General features: G+C 45.2%; 1 protein-coding gene across 6 annotated transcripts in view; it reads left to right on the top strand.

Moving 5' to 3' along the window:
- The window catches only part of Foxn3 (forkhead box N3), a 370,218-nt gene that overhangs the window by 97,903 nt on the left and 254,591 nt on the right, over window positions 1-17,724 (top strand). For 4 of the 6 annotated variants that reach the window (XM_021179586.3, XM_029484504.2, XM_029484505.2 and 1 more), the window contains one exon: window positions 11,395-11,479. The gene's annotated coding sequence lies outside the window, so the exon portion shown is untranslated. The remainder of the gene's footprint in view (window positions 1-11,394; window positions 11,480-17,724) is intronic. The other 2 variants (XM_085830613.1, XM_029484506.2) reach the window with 1 other exon arrangement.

Below are 17,724 nucleotides of genomic sequence, written 5' to 3'. Positions count from 1 at the left end.
CAAGGCTCTGTTGCTTCATGGACTGACTGACCAACTGACCTGAAGAACCCTTGCCACCCAAAGATGACAGAGCCAGATCCAGATCCAGGGCAATGTAGGAAGAGGAAGTGAACAACCCTTGTCTTGAGGAAATGGTCTTTTCCTGATCTGGGGGCCATGGGTATGGAAAAGACAACCAAATTAGATGTCACCCCCAGGATGGGGACATATCTGCAGAGTATATGAAGAGAGGATAAATTCAGAATATAGAAAGATTCAAAAGTGTAACTAGTGGTTGATGAGATTGTTCAGCAGGGCAAGGCATTTGCCAGCAAGCCTGATGAGCTGAGTTCAGTTCCCCAGATTCACATGGGTCCCACAGCTCCCATGAGCTGCCCTCTGACCTGCATACATGAGCCAGGGTATGCACATACACAATACATGCATACATAAAAAATATGAACCAGCCGGGTGTGGTGGCGCACACCTTTAATCCCATCACTCGGGAGGCAAAACCAAAAAAAAAAAATAATAATAATAAAAATAAATAAAAATATGAACCTAGCACTTGAGTAGACAGTTGTTTTTTGTTTTTTTTCTGAGACAGGGTTTCTCTGTGTAGCCCTGGCTGTCCTGGAACTCACTTTGTAGACCGGGCTGACCTCGAACTCAGAAATCCACCTGCCTCTGCCTCCTGAGTGCTGGGATTAAAGGCGTGCGCCACCATGCCCAGCTGAGTAGACACGAAAGTAGACAGTTTTTCAAAGACATGTAAGTAGCCAATAAACATGCAAAAAGGCACAAATAGGGAGATGTAAATCAAAACTGAATACTACCTCATCTCATTGACTACTATCAATGAAACAAAAGAAAGCAGGTTCACGGAACAGATAATACCAAACACTGGTGAGGGTGTGGGCAAATTGGAGACCTTAGGCATTGTTTGTGGGTGATATAAATGGTACAGCTGCCATGGAAAACATGAGAGTCATCATTCAAAAAAAAAAAATTAAAACTAGATCTACTACATCGACTTCACTTCTGGTGTATATCCTAATGACCTGAGAGCAGGGTGTTAGTAAGGTATTTACACAGCCATATTCCTAATAGCGTAATAGCATGACTCATAACGGTGAAAATATGGAAGCAACCTTAATGTCTACTGACCAATGACTTAGTAAGCAAAATGTGGTACATCCATATGAGGGCATATTTCTCAGTCTTAAAAAGTTAAGAGTCAGCCGGGCGGTGGTGGAGCATGCCTTTAATCCCAGCACTCGGGAAGCAGAGGCAGGTGGATTTCTGAGTTCGAGGCCAGCCTGCTCTACAGAGTGAGTTCCAGGACAGCCAGGGCTACACAGAGAAACCCTGTCTCGAAAAACAAAACAAAACAAAACAAACAAAGAAACAAACAAGTAAGAAGTCTAGGGTACAGTCTACAGCAGCGGTTCTCAAACTGTGGGACATGACCCCTTTGGGGGCCGAATGACCCTTTCATAGGGGCCACAAATCAGATATCCTGAATGTCAGATAGTTATATAGCAAAATGACAATTATAAAGTAACAACGAGATAGTTTTATAGTTGGGGGTCACCACACCACAAGAAATTGGTCTATAATATAAGCCTAGGATGTCAGATTCCCTTTGAGAGCTTGACCAAGTCATTACTGCTGCCCCTTGTCAACACTCCATTCAGCTTCACAGTCCCAGGGGTCCTCAAGGCTCTCTCTGAGGACCTGAGACTGGAATTCCTGGGTAAGAAGTTGAGGCCAGGCTGGTCTGTTTGGTCGGGGGTGCCGAACTCAGCTGATGGCTGAACCCTCTTCCCCAGCCCTTAGGTGAAGTAAGGGCAAAGAAGAGTTGAACCTCAACCACCAGCCCCAGGTAACTCCAAACCATTTAACCTGACACTTGGTATCTCTCCTCCCCTGAGTAGGGTTACTGTGGTTATAAGGTAACCAGCCGCCTGGTTGCTGCACTTGAGGACTGCGTGGCCATGGAGAGAGCATTCGATTAGGTCAGAGAAGACCTACCTAGTTCGTGAGACTCTGTCATGGCCACAAATGGATGGTGACCTAGGTGAAGATGGTTGGTGATGTTAGAGGAATGGGGACAGCCCTGCATGGAGGTCAGAGGACAGACAGTTCTCAGGAGTTCACTTGAAACTTCTACCTCGTTTCAAGACAGGATCTCTCCTGTTGTTTCTGTCATTTCCCCATGTCCTCCAGACCAGCTGGGTTGTGAGCCTCTGGGTGATTGTCCTGTCTCCTGTCTCACTGTCAGAGTGCCAGGCTTACAGATATGCACTGGCCCACCTGGCTTTCTCTGTGACTTCTGGGGATCAAACTCTGGTTGCCAGGTGTGTGCAGGGAAGTGTTTTTACCCCCTGAGCCATCTCCCCAGACCCTTCCTCCTAACATCATCTTAAGAAGGCTTTTTGAAAGTGACATATACATACCTTAACTGGTAAGGTGTATGTATCTATTTTCTGTTTTGCTTTTATCTTAGGGATGAGATGATCATTATTATCATAGTAAAGAGCCACGAATGATTCAATTTAGGAAAGTAATGGGAAAATTTGCTCATCCTTTATGGGATCATTTTACCATAATCCCTGCCGATAAAGTAGTGGTTTCTTTCAAATGTGCCAGTTCAGGGTCACGGAGCTGCGCTCTTAAAGCCTCCAATTGATTGTTTAGTGGGGAAATGGTATTCAAGTGAGGCACATCAGCATGCAAATCTAAAATGTGGCCATTTTCATCTAGATTGAATATTATTAACTAGCCCAAGGGATAGGATGTAATTAAGATTTTCAACAGCTTATTTTTGTCTACCGTGATGAGAATAACCCCAATATTTAAAGCAACTGGCCCATTTGAATAATAGGAAGGTGGTTCAATGCCCATTTTGACTTCTAGGTATAATGAAAGTGTTTGGCTTTTTCTCCATGTGTCTGAGCATCGATCAGGGCAGGGGGTCTGAACCTGAAACACAGGAGGGAACACGCAGATTGCAGGGCCATCCCAGTCTGTTGTTTTGGGTGACCAGGTTCCAGCTCCTCACTCTGTCACGAATTTTTCTATCTTCTGATATGGGTTTAAGAGCAAAGACCCACTGGAATGAGTGAAGTCATCGCCGAGAGGTTCGGCTTTTGCCTAATTAGAACGCTGGGGCTTAGAGCCTGTGAGCACAGATCAGGTCAAGCAGGAGTATAGCTCTTACTTTGGATCTACTGCAGAAAGTTTGCAAGGTCTCGGGTCTGGGGATGCAGCTCGGTGAGAAAGTGCTTGCTTGGTGTGCACAAGGCCCTGGGGTCACTCCCTGGTGCTGGTGGGGAAAAATGAACAGAAAGTTTTCAAGGTCTGCCTCCACCGGTCACAGAGCTGATCAGGAGGGCAGATCTGATGGTATCTTTATTCCAGTGTACTTCCTCGGTCACCATTTTTAGGTAGAATAAGAGGCTCGTCCCATATCATTGTAAAAGGAAGAGAAAGTTCTCCTTTCCTCCCAGGAAAGATCTGTTGCAGAGCAGTACCACCTTCAGCAGACACTAGGCAGGCTGGGTTGGTACCAAGGCTCATTTCAGCCATCCGAATTTCCAGGTGTGCCATATGTGTTTAGTACATCATTTGATAATATTAAAAAAAATATATTAAAGCAGTGTGAGACGACAGGAGAAAGAAGATGAATGTTAGCATTCCCCTGGGGTTCATGGGTGAAGGAATTAACACAGCGTGGCACTCTACCCTAGCTGTGTTTGTTTCCATGGCAACAGCTACGTACATGTTTCAGACTATCTACAGTGACACAGTTGCAGAAATAGTAGCTTGCAGGTTTCTGATATCGCATCAGCGGACAGGCGGCACGCACTATATTAAGTAAGTGTAAAAGAATTTAAAATCTAGGGGTGGATTCAGACATGTAAAGCTTAGCTGAGCAGTGTGTCAGGGGTTGTGGCTTTTCCCTTTTGCATGACAGCAAAGTTGAAAGTTGCAAGCTGCCAGTCAAACAATTGCCCTTGCTTGGGTAAATATCATCAGAGGAAACAAATGTGAGTTACAGAGGTAAGAAAATGGCTTGGGCAGCTGGCATAGGGGGATGCAGACAGTGAGCTAACATTTTGGAGGGGTGATAATGGTAGGATAAGAATGGAAGGCTTGTTTGAAAATAGCCGAGCCTTTAAGCAGATCTGATGTACAACAGAATTTTTAGCAGCTGCTGAGTTTACAGCAACTGAGGTCTTTTGAATGTCTGGCTGTGGAAATTGCTTTTATATAAAAATGATCAGGTGGGGAGCATGAAGGCTAATTAGGGGTGCAATTAAAAGAGGGTCGGGGCTCCATTGTCTTTTTCAGAGTGCTTATATAAAATATCCCTGTTCTTCCCTGGATGACCCTGGTTTATCTTTGACATTGCCTGTTACTTTTGAGTCTTCCTTGCTGGTCTCTGTTTATATTATGCCGCCACATTGTAGCCTGAGATGACTTCAGTGGTGGCTAGAGAGCAGCCAAGCACAGAGGATAGACTGTGTGAGCTTGTGACTCTGCGACCAAATTGTACAGTAATTTAGGAGGACTGTTGGAATGGCCGTTTATTTACATTGCCGGAAACCTACTTTTGAATAGCAGCCCAGGTGTTAGGTTAATGGATTTCAATGTGCACGTTATGGTTACAGGAGCTTTCAAGTATGTTATAGCTAATTTATACTGAGTTCTTGATGTCAAAATATTTTCCTCTGTGCTCGTTATTCTGCTTAAACTTACATTTGCCTTATACTCTCGTTTTATTAATCCTGCACCAGTGGAGAGAAAGCAAAACAGAACAGTCATGTGAGATGATCTAGTCGTTTGAAGGTTAGCTTTCTGACCTTAGGAAAGCTTTTACAGAATGTGAGGTGTTGATGCTTTGAGTCTGTATGAGACTTTTTTTTTATGTGCACAGGAGATGATCTACAGCCCCTACTGCATATTATCCCTCATAGTAATTATTTGAATAGATGTTAAGAGACCACCTCTGGGGGACTCCGAGCTGCTGAACACCTGGGCATGTGGAGAGCTGGAGCAGGTTTTGAATTATAAACTAGGGATTTGAAGGCTGGCATGAGCAACACCCCAGTGGGTAGATAGGTCCTACCTTCTTATGGTCCCGAATGGAATGAGTTCTGAAGCTATGCAAGCACATGCACGGTCGGTCTCAGCAGCCCCAGGTGGGAAGGGAAACTTACCCATGGTGGCTCACACCAAAGGCAGGTTGGTTCTTGTAGGAGCCTTCTGCCCGCTCCCGTTCTCACCACAGTTGAGGCATTAGATGCCAGCCTGGCTTTGTAACCCATAGAGGGTGACTTCCCTGGCAGGGGTTCTTGTGATCAGTGCAGGGAACTGCCACTAGAGGGGCTGAATGCCATTGGTCTGATAGTTCACATGAGGTTCGGCCTCATGTAGGTAGGAAGGGTCTAAGAAACCTTTGGCTCATTCACCAGGACTCAGTTGCAAATAAACAAAGTCTTAGAGAATGACTCAGGATAAACAAGGATGGCCAGTTCCACTTTTGTTTTTGAGGTGATTGTGTGTGTGTGTGTTTATGTGTGTGTGTGTGTGTGTATACATATGTGTGTGTGTGTGTGTGTGTGTGTGTATCCATGTGTGTTGCTTTGTTCTAACTCTTTCATAAGAATAAAGAGACACAAAGCAGGCACCGTGGTACTTGCCTGCAATCCTGGCTTCAGCTCACTAGTTCTCAGGGGCAGCAGCATCAGAAGGGCCAGGTCATCCTGAGTTACACAGTGCGCTTTTGGGATACATTACTTTTCTCCTCATGGGTACCAGTTATCCAACAAGGAGGGACTAAAGGGAAGAGAGGTTTATTTTGGCTCACGGTTGGAGGAGGTTCGTTGTGATGGGGAGGACTTGGAGGCGGCTCCACAGAGGCAGGGAATCTGCAGCTGGAGCTACTCAGGTGCTCACATCTGTGCGGAAGAGGAAGCAGAAACCAGGCTAGAAGCCCAAATGGGCTATTGACTTCCAGCCTCCTCTTCACTTCCCAGTGACCCACTTCTTCCAGCTATGCCCCACCTCCTAAGGATTCTGTAACCTCTCCGAGGAGTGCCACCAGCTGGTGACCAAATGTTCAAATACTGTGGGGACATTGTACATTCAGTCCCCAAGAGCATTAGACTTTCAGTTGTAGCCTTTTGGTGTTGGTGGTGGGGAGTGGTTTTTCGAGACAGGGTTTCTCTGTGTAGTCCTGGCCGGCCTGGAACTCACTTTGTAGACCAGGCTGGCCTCGAACTCAGAGGTCCACCTGCCTCTGCCTCCCAAGTGCTAGGACTAAAGGCATGTGTACCACCACTGCCCAGCTAGTTATAGCCTATTAAAGGCTGTGACTTCCTTACTTTGGCAGATTTTATAGCGCCTAGATCAGCTTCCAACTTTTGTATTTGACCAAGTTCTTAAAACTTAAAGTTATACTTCGTGTGACCGTCTCCAGATCAGAGAGAACACTGAAGCCATGTCTGTCACAGCATCAAGCATCTGGACTCATTTGTTCGAGTTCAGATAATTACAAATTCCCTACTGCTTGGCACCAGCTAAACATAGTAACAAGTGGCTGGTTGTTTTTCTTCTTTTTTGTAAAGTCCTAAAACTGTAGAGATAAAAGGCCTTCCCAGGGCAACATTCCTCAAATGAGAGCAGAGAACAGGGTTTGTTTGTTGGTTGGTTTGGTTTGGTTTGGTTTTTGCTACAGTGCGGAGTCACTCTATTGCCCAGATTGACCTTGAACTCATGATCTTCCTGCCTCTACTTCTGGGGTTCAAAGTAGGTATGTCTATGCGAAACTCAGTTATGGTACTTTTTCCCAGTGGCAGGGTTCATCGGAGCCCAGCTGAGAGGGTGTCTGTGGTCCTGTCTGTAGAACCTTGAAAGGTGTGGCTTTGGGCTTCATCATGGACTACCAGTCGGTTCCTGCATCTGGATTGGCTCCCTCTACAAACACCGTCATCCAGCAATGACATTAGTCAACCTTTCACTGAAGGCCGGTAGTATCATTGGGTTAAATTAAAAACAAAAGTGCATTGAGAAGTGAACCAAGGGGAGCTAGCTGTCCCCTCCACGGGGACACAGCAGGACACAGCAGCTGCCGAATTTAGTCAAATTCAGACCCTTAAAAAGAGTGGAAAAAAGAAAGCTCAGACTTTCCAGTACCCGAGCACTGCTGTCCTGGCCAGATGGGCACAGTGCCGGGGCAAAAAGAGGTCTTACGTTTCAGAAATCTGAGACCCCGACCTTGCAAACAGGGAGGGACACAAGGCTGCCACTGGGTCCAATGGTGGCATTTGAGTTGTTTCTGGGTTCCTGTCTGCCCATTGTTACGTCAGACATTACTGCTGTGTGAAGCCCACGACACTCAAAAGAGTCAGACCTCCGGGTGAATAGGAGTGTGCTATTTCAGAAAGGGTGTGTGTGTGTGTGTGTGTGTGTGTGTGTGTGTGTGTGTGTGCATGGGCATGTATCAGCAGCTTTTAAGGAAAGCTTTCTATGTAAATATAGGCTTCCTCTTTCCCAGAGTTAGCCTGTTTAGGGAATAGCACACAATTCAGGTTTCTGAGTTGGAAGCCTGATTAATCTCTCTGTCAGTTACATATGGAAATAAATTAGTAAATGGTCCATCTGGGACTAAACTACTGCAGAGGCGATAAATTATCACCGTCGTATATGTCGGTGTTGCTGAAGGCTGAGCTGTGCTCTCAGGAGCTGCTGAAAGATAACTGGGTACTTGGCTGTGGTCAGAGGCAGAACATTTGATGGGAAAAAAAAAATTCTGAGGAAGGAATTTACCTTGAAATGTTTCTAGGGAGAATGGCTTGGCTGATACCAAGTTTGTACCTCAAAACTGCTATATCTGCAAACATTTGAAAGGGAAAGTCTTGAGGGCATACGGAAGGTTTGAGTCTTGTATTTTCAAAGGCTAATGTAATACCACATCGGTAATTAATACCCAAGGTCTCAATAAAGAGTGGAGTCTGTGCGAGATTGTGAGCTATGATCTGCACAGCAGCTTCATCTGTTTCCTTATCTCAGTTTGAACAAAGGTGAGACAGGTCAATGTCTCTCTTTTCCTCCTTTTTAAAAAAAGATCTGTTTGGTGTGTGAGTGTCACAGGGTGTGTATAGGAGCCAGAGAACAATCTCTTTGGGAGTCATCTCTCTCCTTGCACTGTGTTTAGAGGCAAGATCTCTTGTTTCTGCTGCTAATTGCTGACTGCTGGTTCACTGTAGACTTCACTTCTTCCTGCAGGAGTGCTGGGATTGCAGATGTGTGCCACCACATCTGGCTCTTTTTTTTTTTTAATGTGGGTTCTTAAGATTGAACTAGGGGTGTCAGACTTGTGGGGCAAGTGCTTTATCCTAGCCCTAACCCTTCTGGCTCAGCCTCCTGCAATTATAAGAATAAGCTACCAACATCTTTCCTAACACCTCTTTTGTATAAAGTTAAAAAGTGGGGTGTAGGGGATTCAGACCTTGCTCATAGTTAGGTATTTGCATGGTTAGAGGGAAGAGTCATAATGAACAAGGAGATATTCAGAGTTCTTTTTGATTTCTAAAATTTTCAATTGAAGCCTTGGTCAATTGACTTGGTGTCAAGTCCTGTCATTGATAGCTGATGTCAATAAATGAAGCCATGTCACCTTCCACTTATGTTTTATGTTCTGAAAGTGAGAACAACAACTGAACACAAATGTTCCACTTCTCCAACTGGATGGAAATGTTGACTGTGAGTTTAGCTTGGGTGGGCCTGATGCAAACCACAGTCAACCTGAGAAGCTTATAATGGTTATAATGTCAAAACCAAGAAGGTGTCAGGACGTCTCCCCTTGGCAGAAATGTCCCAGGCTGCAGTGACGTCCAGATTCTTGTGCCTGTCTTAACATTTCCTGTTGTGTTTATTCTGGGTGGACCATGAGCTGTGAATCCTTGAAGCAGTTGAGTCTCCCTTGTGGAAAAATGCAGAGTAGTGAATATAAAACATAAAATCTAAAAACCAAACTGGGCATAGGCGAGAGTTTCTAAGCATGAGCCACGTGTGCAGGCGGAGTGGCCTTTACTCAGGGATTGGAAGCCCTGGCTCCCTTGCTCTCATCTCTCTGGATTTGGAATTGACCTTGGTTCACTCAGATCTTCAAGTTACTCATTTATCAGCCAGACGTGGTGTATTTTGAGTATCTCAAAGAAGAGTCAAGTTAGGGCATTGCCTGTATTCTCCTGCCCCATCTAGTGTTTGTTTGTTTGTTTGTTTGTTTGTTTGTTTGTTTGAGACAGTCTCATATATTTCAGGATAGCCTTCAACTTGATACGTAGCTAAAAATGACCTTAAAATTCTGATTTTCTTGTGTCTACCTCCTAAGTGCTGGGATTACAGGCATGGGCCACTGTGTCAGTTTTTACACATGATGCTGGCGATCAAACCAGAACTTCCCGGAGCTGGGCACACATTCTGTCACCTGAGCTGCCAACCCAGCACTCAGATTCTGATATTTCAAGAAATATTTATTTGGTGTGTGAATGTACATGCAAGTAAGTGTGTGTATGTGTGTGTGTGTGTGTGTGTGTACGTGCACACACATTGGAAGTAAGAGAACTGCGTTCTAGAGTGTCTCCTCTTGGAGACAGGGTCTCTCCTTTCTGCTGCTGTGAAGCACACTCTGGGCTCGACAGCCTGAGAGCTTTTTCGAAAGTCTGCTGTCTCTGCCTCCCGTCTCTCAGTAGGTGCGCTGGAAGCCCAGATACCCACCACTGCGTCCAGTTTTTTGCATAGATTCCAGTTTCTCACATGAGCTTGAACTCAGAGCTCCAGACTTGAACAGCATCATGGTACTCCACTGAACCATCTCCCTGCCACCCACCCTGTTCTAATCTAAAGGTTCATAATTATTGTCATTGTCTTAAAACCAATCTGTCACTTCATCCTAACCCCAGCTAGGGAGAGACAAGTGCCTTCCCTGGAGTCCTCTAACCAAAGTGAAAAACAAACAAACAAACAAACAAACAAAAAACACCAAAAAGCAAAAGCCAAACCAAACACTCTCTGGTGTTTGATGCTTGTGTCCTCCTGAGTGGGTAACACATTTAGAAGGAACTCCTCCCTCTCTTCTTCCTCCCTGTCCAATCCTTCCTCAGTATTCTGTCTTTAATTATGTTTTAGACATGAAATAGAGTAGGGTAAGATTTTATTGTATACCGGGATCAATGCCTTTGTATGAATGGATGAATGGATGATCTAAGATCAGAGGCATGTACAGGGCACATGAGAACACTGCTCTCCGCCCCGCTCCTCCCAACATTCTAAGTCAGTAGAACGGGGATCAGAGCTAAGATTTTCATCTTTCTAGGAAAGGCCTTAGATGCTGCTGCTGTTCCAGGGTCCTGTTTGAGAGCCACTGGTGTAATGACAATTTCATATCATGCTCATACCAACCATCACAGGATAATACCATGCTTAGAGAGGCCACTGATTTGTCATTCTTAAGGCCTTAGATGCCAAAAATTATCTTCCAGCAGAAATCATTATCTCATGTGCCCACTTTTCTATTATCCAGGGTTATTAACTGTGACCCACTAACTTGTGGGTTAGTCAGGCTAGTCTCTACTAGGACTAGAGAGAATGCGTTTTCCAGCAAAAGAATCATTGATGTAACAGCCTGAGCACTACGGCTGCCCAGTGGATCGAGGTTGGCCTTGAACACATGGCCTCTGGCAGCTTTCCTTTAGACAGACAAGTGTTTCAGAAGTCCCTATGAGAGCTGGGGGGATCTGCAACCCTATAGGTGGAACAACAATATGAACTAACCAGTAACACCCCCCCCTCCCCCAGAGCTCGTGTCTCTAGCTGCATATATATCAGAAGATGGCCTAGTCGGCCATCAGTGGAAAGAGAGGCCCATTGGTCGTGCATACTTTATATGCCCCAGTACAGGGGAACACCAGGGCCAAGAGGTAGGAGTGGGTGGGTGGGGGAGTGGGTGTGGGAGGGTGTGGGGGACTTTTGAGATAACATTGGAAATGTAAATGAAATAAATCCCAATTAAAAAAAAAAAAAGAAGTCGCTATGATAAAGGAAAGTGGTTTCAGGAATGTCTAGATGGCTTTTGTAGCAAATCAAATAATGTCACAATGTCTATGGCATGTATTTTCAAATTTCTGGGCCCTCTTGTGCCCCAGAAGCAGTTTCAAAACCACTCCATCCTCAAGGCTTCTCACTCCTTCACTAACTATCCAAGAACTGAGAGGCACTCTGGCAACATGCTTTTCACTGAAGTGTGTCATCTGTCTGGGGTCAGGCCAGAGAGGACGCCTGTTGTGGCTGTGAGGACTCTCTGCTTCTTTAGTCTAATCCTGTCTCCCTTCTGCTCCACTCCAGCAGCCTCTAGAAGTGTCGCCTAGTGATTATGAAGACACCTTTGTCCTTTCTGGAGCGATGCTGACCTGGACCCATTCTGACTCAGGTAATCACTCTCTCTCTCCTGGCCCTTCCCCAGCCACCAAACCTCAGTAGATTGAAATACTCAGTAGATTGAAATCAATGAAATACCAGAGCTATATTTAAATGCAAATACCAAGTTGATTGTTTCTCCCCACCCCCATTGCTGTTCTTCTTCCAATCTTCTTTTTTTATTTTTTAAAGATTTTATTTATTTCATGTATGTGGGTACACTGTGGATGTCTTCAGACACCAGAAGAGGGCATTGGATATGGTTGCTGGGATTTGAACTCAGGACCTCTGGAAGAACAGTCTTTAACCACTGAGCCATCTCTCCAGCCCTCCTCCAATCTTCTTAATGATCAGTTTACGCTGCTGATAGACTGACAAGGTGGTCAATCCTGTTTAGGCATTAAGATAACTGGAAGACCTTGAGTCACATCTTTATTTAAAATTCTGTGTGTCTTTGACCCATGAGACCACATGAACATTGCTGGGAATTTTCATGTGGAGACAGACTAGAACCTAAGTAATAGCTCCACTATGTTCATCACCACCTTTCCCAGAATGCCATGTGCAACTGTCTTCCTCCTTCCGATGTTGTCCCTGTTGTGTTCAGAGGAGACTACTGAGTGTCCGTTTTCTGCACTTGGGGCAGATGGGGTGAGGAAGCACAAGGCCGTTTTCCATCTTCACGGATTGCTTAGGATTGCCAGGTTCACAGTTCATGGCAGGCGGAAAGGCTCCGTGTGGAGCAGGGGCTGGTCACTAAGTACAGGACTCTGCTTCAGAGAACCCACAGACTTCCAGATTGGAGGATGAAGTAACTAGCAAGGGAATTTGTGAAGGTAGAAGCATCTCAGATGACTTAGTCTCTGAGGATCACTCAGCCAGGCAGAGAGAGGTAGGAAGGGGGACATGACACTTAGGCAGGAAGGCAGGGCTGAGCCCTCAGTGTGTCCAGAGGATGCACAGCTGTCTAATCCTTCATCTCTGTCCCAGTCAAAGTCAGAGCTCCCCTCAAGGCCTGGGCTGCCTAAGATCCTGGAGTAGAGCTACTTGGGAGAAACGCCATCCTGTGACCAAGGGGGTTTGCCTGGGGACAGCACCACTGTTGTATAGCTTTGGCATGGTGGTTTTTCCTGCACTCCTCGCTCCAAAGCTCACCCCTCCATCCTCGACGTGCTTTGGATTACCCACAGCCTGATGAGAGGCCCTGGATGAAACAGACACTGTGCAGGGCCAGTACCTGGCCTTCAAAGGTGACATTTTCAAGCTAAGGTTTAAAAAAAAAAAAAAAAAGCCGGGCGTGGTGGCGCACACCTTTAATCCCAGCACTTGGGAGGCAGAGGCAGGCCTGGTCTACAGAGTGAGTTCCAGGATAGCCAGGGCTACACAGAGAAACCCTGTCTCACAAAAAAAAAAAAAAAAAAAGAAGGTGGGTAACCAAAATGGCTAGATTATATAGGGAGGGGCCTCTGGAGGGGAGGGCAGCCCAGCCCCTGGGTTGAAGAGTTGGTTCAGGTAGGTGGGGGCGGGGTTAGAGGATAGGGGGTGCCAGCCATACCCTATAGCAGGTAGGGACTGAGGGATGCTGGGATAACTTTGAGGTCAGGTCTGATATATTATTGATATATTAAATAGGCACGTAAGCTGTTTATCCCAGGATTTGAGGCTTAGCAGTCTCACTCTCTATCCCTGAATATCAAACCCAAGTGTGGTGCACCTGCCTGTGAGCCCAGCATCTGGAGTGCAGGCAGGAAGTTGGAAATGTAATGTCATCCTCTGCTACACAGTTAGTTCGAGCTTGTGTTGCCTGGGACCCTGTATGGAATCGACACTTAACTAGGGTTACTAGGGTTTTATTAGGGGCATAGCCCTGTATTCATTCATCCTGCATGATGAAGGCAGCTTTTGCACTCCAATGAGGAGGCTGGCTAGGCAGAGCACGCACCATAGAATATTTACCATCTGACCTTTTGCAGAAGTTTGCTGCCTCCTGGCCTAAACAGTGGTGTGACACCCGCTTTTGCAAAATTTGAGATGTGGGACTTGTTCCCCATTAAGAAAATCTGGTCGTACAATGAGCAGACTAACGTAGGAAGGGGAGGGTGGAGGGATTTCCTAGAGACACCGGATCAGCCACACACTAGCTGGACTTTCCAGGTATCTGTAAGTTTCAATTAAATCTAAATACATCATTGGAGCAATTTCATTTCAGGAACCAGAGTGTACTATTTATTAGTCTGGTTTTTACATAAAGTACCAGGCTTCCTGGACTAACCTTGATGTTGGAATAGATGGGTACCAAATTAATGCTATCTTTGTATCTCAGAACTTTTTTCTTTTTCTTTGGCACTAGATATGAGCTCTTTTATTTGAAAGCAAATAAATATTTTGGGTTTAAATCAAGTGAGTGTTGCATAGCTACCGTGAATAAGCTTTTTTCATTTTGCCAATGTTTTTTCCCAAGCTGGTAGGATTGTATGATACTGGAGGGAAATCTGTGGTTAAAGATGGAGATGTGAGTGCCTGACTGGCTGAGCCAAGGAAAGCTGTAGCCTAGTAAGATTAAAACAGGCATCCAGGGGGCTGGAGAGATGGCTCGGTGGTTAAGAGCACTGGCTGCTCCTCCAGAGGTCAAAGGTTCAATTCCTATCACCCACATGACTGCTCACAACTGTCTATCACTGGACAGAATCCAATTCCCTCTTCTGGTATGCAGACAGACAATCAGACAAAACACCCATATACATAATATAAATAAATCTTTTTTGTTTTAAAGTACATCCTGTGGGGCTGGCAGGATGGCTTAGTGGGTAAAGACACTTGCTGCCAAACGATGCAAGCCAGATGACCAGAGTTCAAATTCAGTCCCCTAACCTAAGTAAAGAAGGAAGAAAATAACTGATTCTGTAAGGTTGTTCTCTGACCTCCATATGCACATGGTAGGCATGCCCTCTCTTACACACACGCACACGCACACGCACACACACGCACTCATATGTATACTTACAATGATAATAAATAAACAGTAACTGTTTGACTATGTCAGTGCTGGAGAATACATGGTTAAGAGCACTTACTGTTTGCCAAACATAGCAGTGCGCACCTTTAATCTCAGCACTTGGGAGACAGAGTAAGGTGAATCTCTATGAGTTGGAGGCCAGCCTGTTCTACATAGTGAGTTCCAGGACAGCCAGGGCTATATAGTGAGACCCTGTTTTGAAACAAACAAACAAACAACAACAAAAAGAGCACTGACTGCTCTTGAAGAGGACTGGGATTCAGCTCCCAGCTCCTTCATGGGGGCTTATCACTGCCCACAACTCCAGTTCCATTGCCTGGACATCCTATTCTGGTTTCCTGGCTTCTGCACATACATGCACAGACATTGGTGCAGGTTCACACACATACATAAATTAAAAAAAAAAACAAACTTTGAAGCCGGGCGTGGTGGCGCACGCCTTTAATCCCAGCACTCGGGAGGCAGAGGCAGGCGGATTTCTGAGTTCGAGGCCAGCCTGGTCTACAAAGTGAGTTCCAGGACAGCCAGAGCTATACAGAGAAACCCTGTCTCGAAAAACCAAAAAAACAAAACAAAACAAAAAAAAACTTTGAAAAAGATGAAATAAATAAAATAGAAAAGTGTGTTGGGGGACTGGAGGTAGACCTTGGTTGGTAGAGTGCCTGCCTAGCATATGAAAGTCTTAGACTCAGTCTGAAGCACTGTATACACTGGGAATACTCCTTGGTGAATCAAACGTTCCCAGCAAACACCTGGAGTCCTTATGGGAGGTGCGAACAGGGCAGGCAGCAGGCATGCGGCCTGGAGGTCTCAGAGTCAGATCTTGGGAGACTTCTGTAGCTAAGTTCCAAACCAGCTTGGATTCCATGGGACCATATCCGAATGAAAGGACTAACCACAGTCAACACAGACCAGAAAGCCTGCAGGACAAAATCTTATTAAGCAAAAAACTGTTCAACAAAATGCAAGGCCAGGTGGTCATTTCCCTAAATGCTTCCTCGTTAGTGTTCCGAACCAAGCACACGAGCTCAGAAGGACCAGTGGCTGACCATGGAGCCACATGTGACAGTCAGCTTGCATTGCTTGCTTCAAGACACCCCCACACACCCCCCTCGGGATCTCACACGCGTGCTTCGGAGATGTACAAACAAAAAGAAAATGCTCCCGTTCTGAAAGAAAAACTAGGTAGAAATTTCTAATCTTGTCTCATAAACAATATAGAAATAACTTTAAAATATTCCACTTTAAGCATGCATCTAATTTGTGCTCTGGGAACCAAAGAGTATTGCCAAGATAGAGCATTCTAATAATGATTTATGTAAATTTATTTGTACAAAGTAATGGTGTAGTTGCCTATAGCAAATTGCTTAGAATATGAAATGACATTTATGGCTCCGTCCTCCCCCTCCCCTGAATGAATACATTGGAGAAAATGAGAGAGTCCAGAAAGCAGAAAAGAAACTCAGGTTCAAAAATGGAGGCTGCTGCGTGAGGAGGCAGAGATGGCTGGTTAGATTGTAAGAATCCTATCTGTGTGATTCTCTGTGATTTACTGGTTATTCGAGTCTTTTTTTTTTTTTGACAAGAGAGGCCAGAGTCCTGTGTTTTGGGGATGGTGAAATACTCAGACATTAAAACTCTTAGAAAAGCCACAGATCCTTGCCCTGGTTGGTGCCCTGGTGGCTTGCTTACAACATGTGGTACACAAGGCAAATGTAATTACAGTTAGGCAATTAATCTTAGCCACGAGTTACTCATTACCAGAGAAAGTCATGCTTCAGACATAAATGAAACCCAAATATTGTAAAACAAAAACCAAGCTACAGAAGTCTCCCAAGATCTGACTCTGAGACCTCCAGGCCATGTGCCTGCTGCCTGCCCTGTTTGCACCTTCCCATAAGGACTCCAGGTGTTCCCTGGGAACGTTTAATTCATAAAAGCCATACACACACCAGAGTGGCTGGATGCTTGGGCCTGGTGAAGACTGGCTGCAGTTACCACACCCTGCCCTGTTTCAAAGGGTGACTCTAACATCTTTACTCTAGAAGCGATTTGATTTGTTCAGAAAGCACTTTTACTCTCTCCTTTGCTTGCTGGTCCCCATCATTTGGAGGGGGGGGGGATTTATAAGATACATATCAAGAAATTTGAAGGCCATGGGAGTCACAAAACAAGAGAGCAGCAGAGTGAGCCACGGGCAGATTCCACTTGTCGTGTTGTCAGCTCCAGCTCCAGCTTCAGCTAAGGGGCCAGGTTGGACATTCTGGACAGCTTATTTTGTTCCAGTCAAAGATCTGCTCATGCTGGGGAGAGGGCAGGTAGAACTGAGTGATAGTGTTTCTGGGCTGTTCTCGAGCTGTGGACTGATGGCTGACGAGATTGAGAGGCCAAATGCAATTGTCAGACTGAATGAAAACAACCCTGGCTTCCAGGATAGTGGGGGAGGAGGAAGCAGGACGAGAGGAAGGCTGGTTTTAATCAACAAATATAAGTCAGAAAATTTGTGCTAAGGCTGTTTTTAGGGAGTGGTCCTACCAACCCAGTCTCAAGCAGCGGATCCAGACATAACCTTTTGTTGTTACTCCCTGTGATGACTAATCTAGATGGTCAATTTTGGGGGTGGGAGGTAGGATTTAGAATCACCATAGAAACAAACCTCTGGGCATGTCTTCCTGGAAGGTTCTACATTAGGTTAATTGGTGTGGGAAGACCCACCTTAAATATAGAGGATGCCTTTTTATGAGCAGAGGACCCAGACTGATTAAATAGGGGGAAAGAAGCTGAGCAGAAGCATCCTTTGGTTCCTAACGGTGGATACAATGTAGCCACCAGCCTCACCAGCCTCTGCCCCTACCTCCACGGCTTCCCTTCCTCCGCAGGCTGTACGCTCACACTGTGAGCAGAGAACCCCTTCCCGGAGTTGCCTTTGTCAAAGATTTTATCACAGCAGCAGGCGAGTAACTAATACATCCTGGGACTTATCCTTTCTGCTTCCTGGCCAAATGACCTTGGACATAATTTCTGAACCTTGTTTACTTTATGGAGATGATAGGAAAATTAAAGAACTCATTAAGTACTTAGCATGCTGCGCAGAAGATACTGCTTAGTTTATGGTAACTCTTAAAATTCTTCTAGTTGATGTAACCTGTATGGGCCAGCCTGAAAATTGTGAGATTAAATATATATTTAATTTAAATGTGGCTTGATCTAAAAGATGTTAAAGTCAACTGACTTTGCTATGT

Source organism: Mus caroli, unplaced genomic scaffold (genome assembly GCF_978045245.1).
Source record: "Mus caroli unplaced genomic scaffold, Mus_caroli_1 scaffold_14, whole genome shotgun sequence".
Classification (NCBI taxonomy): domain Eukaryota; kingdom Metazoa; phylum Chordata; class Mammalia; order Rodentia; family Muridae; genus Mus; species Mus caroli.
Note: the sequence above shows the minus strand (reverse complement) of the source record. Positions and strands in the feature narration are given on the sequence as shown.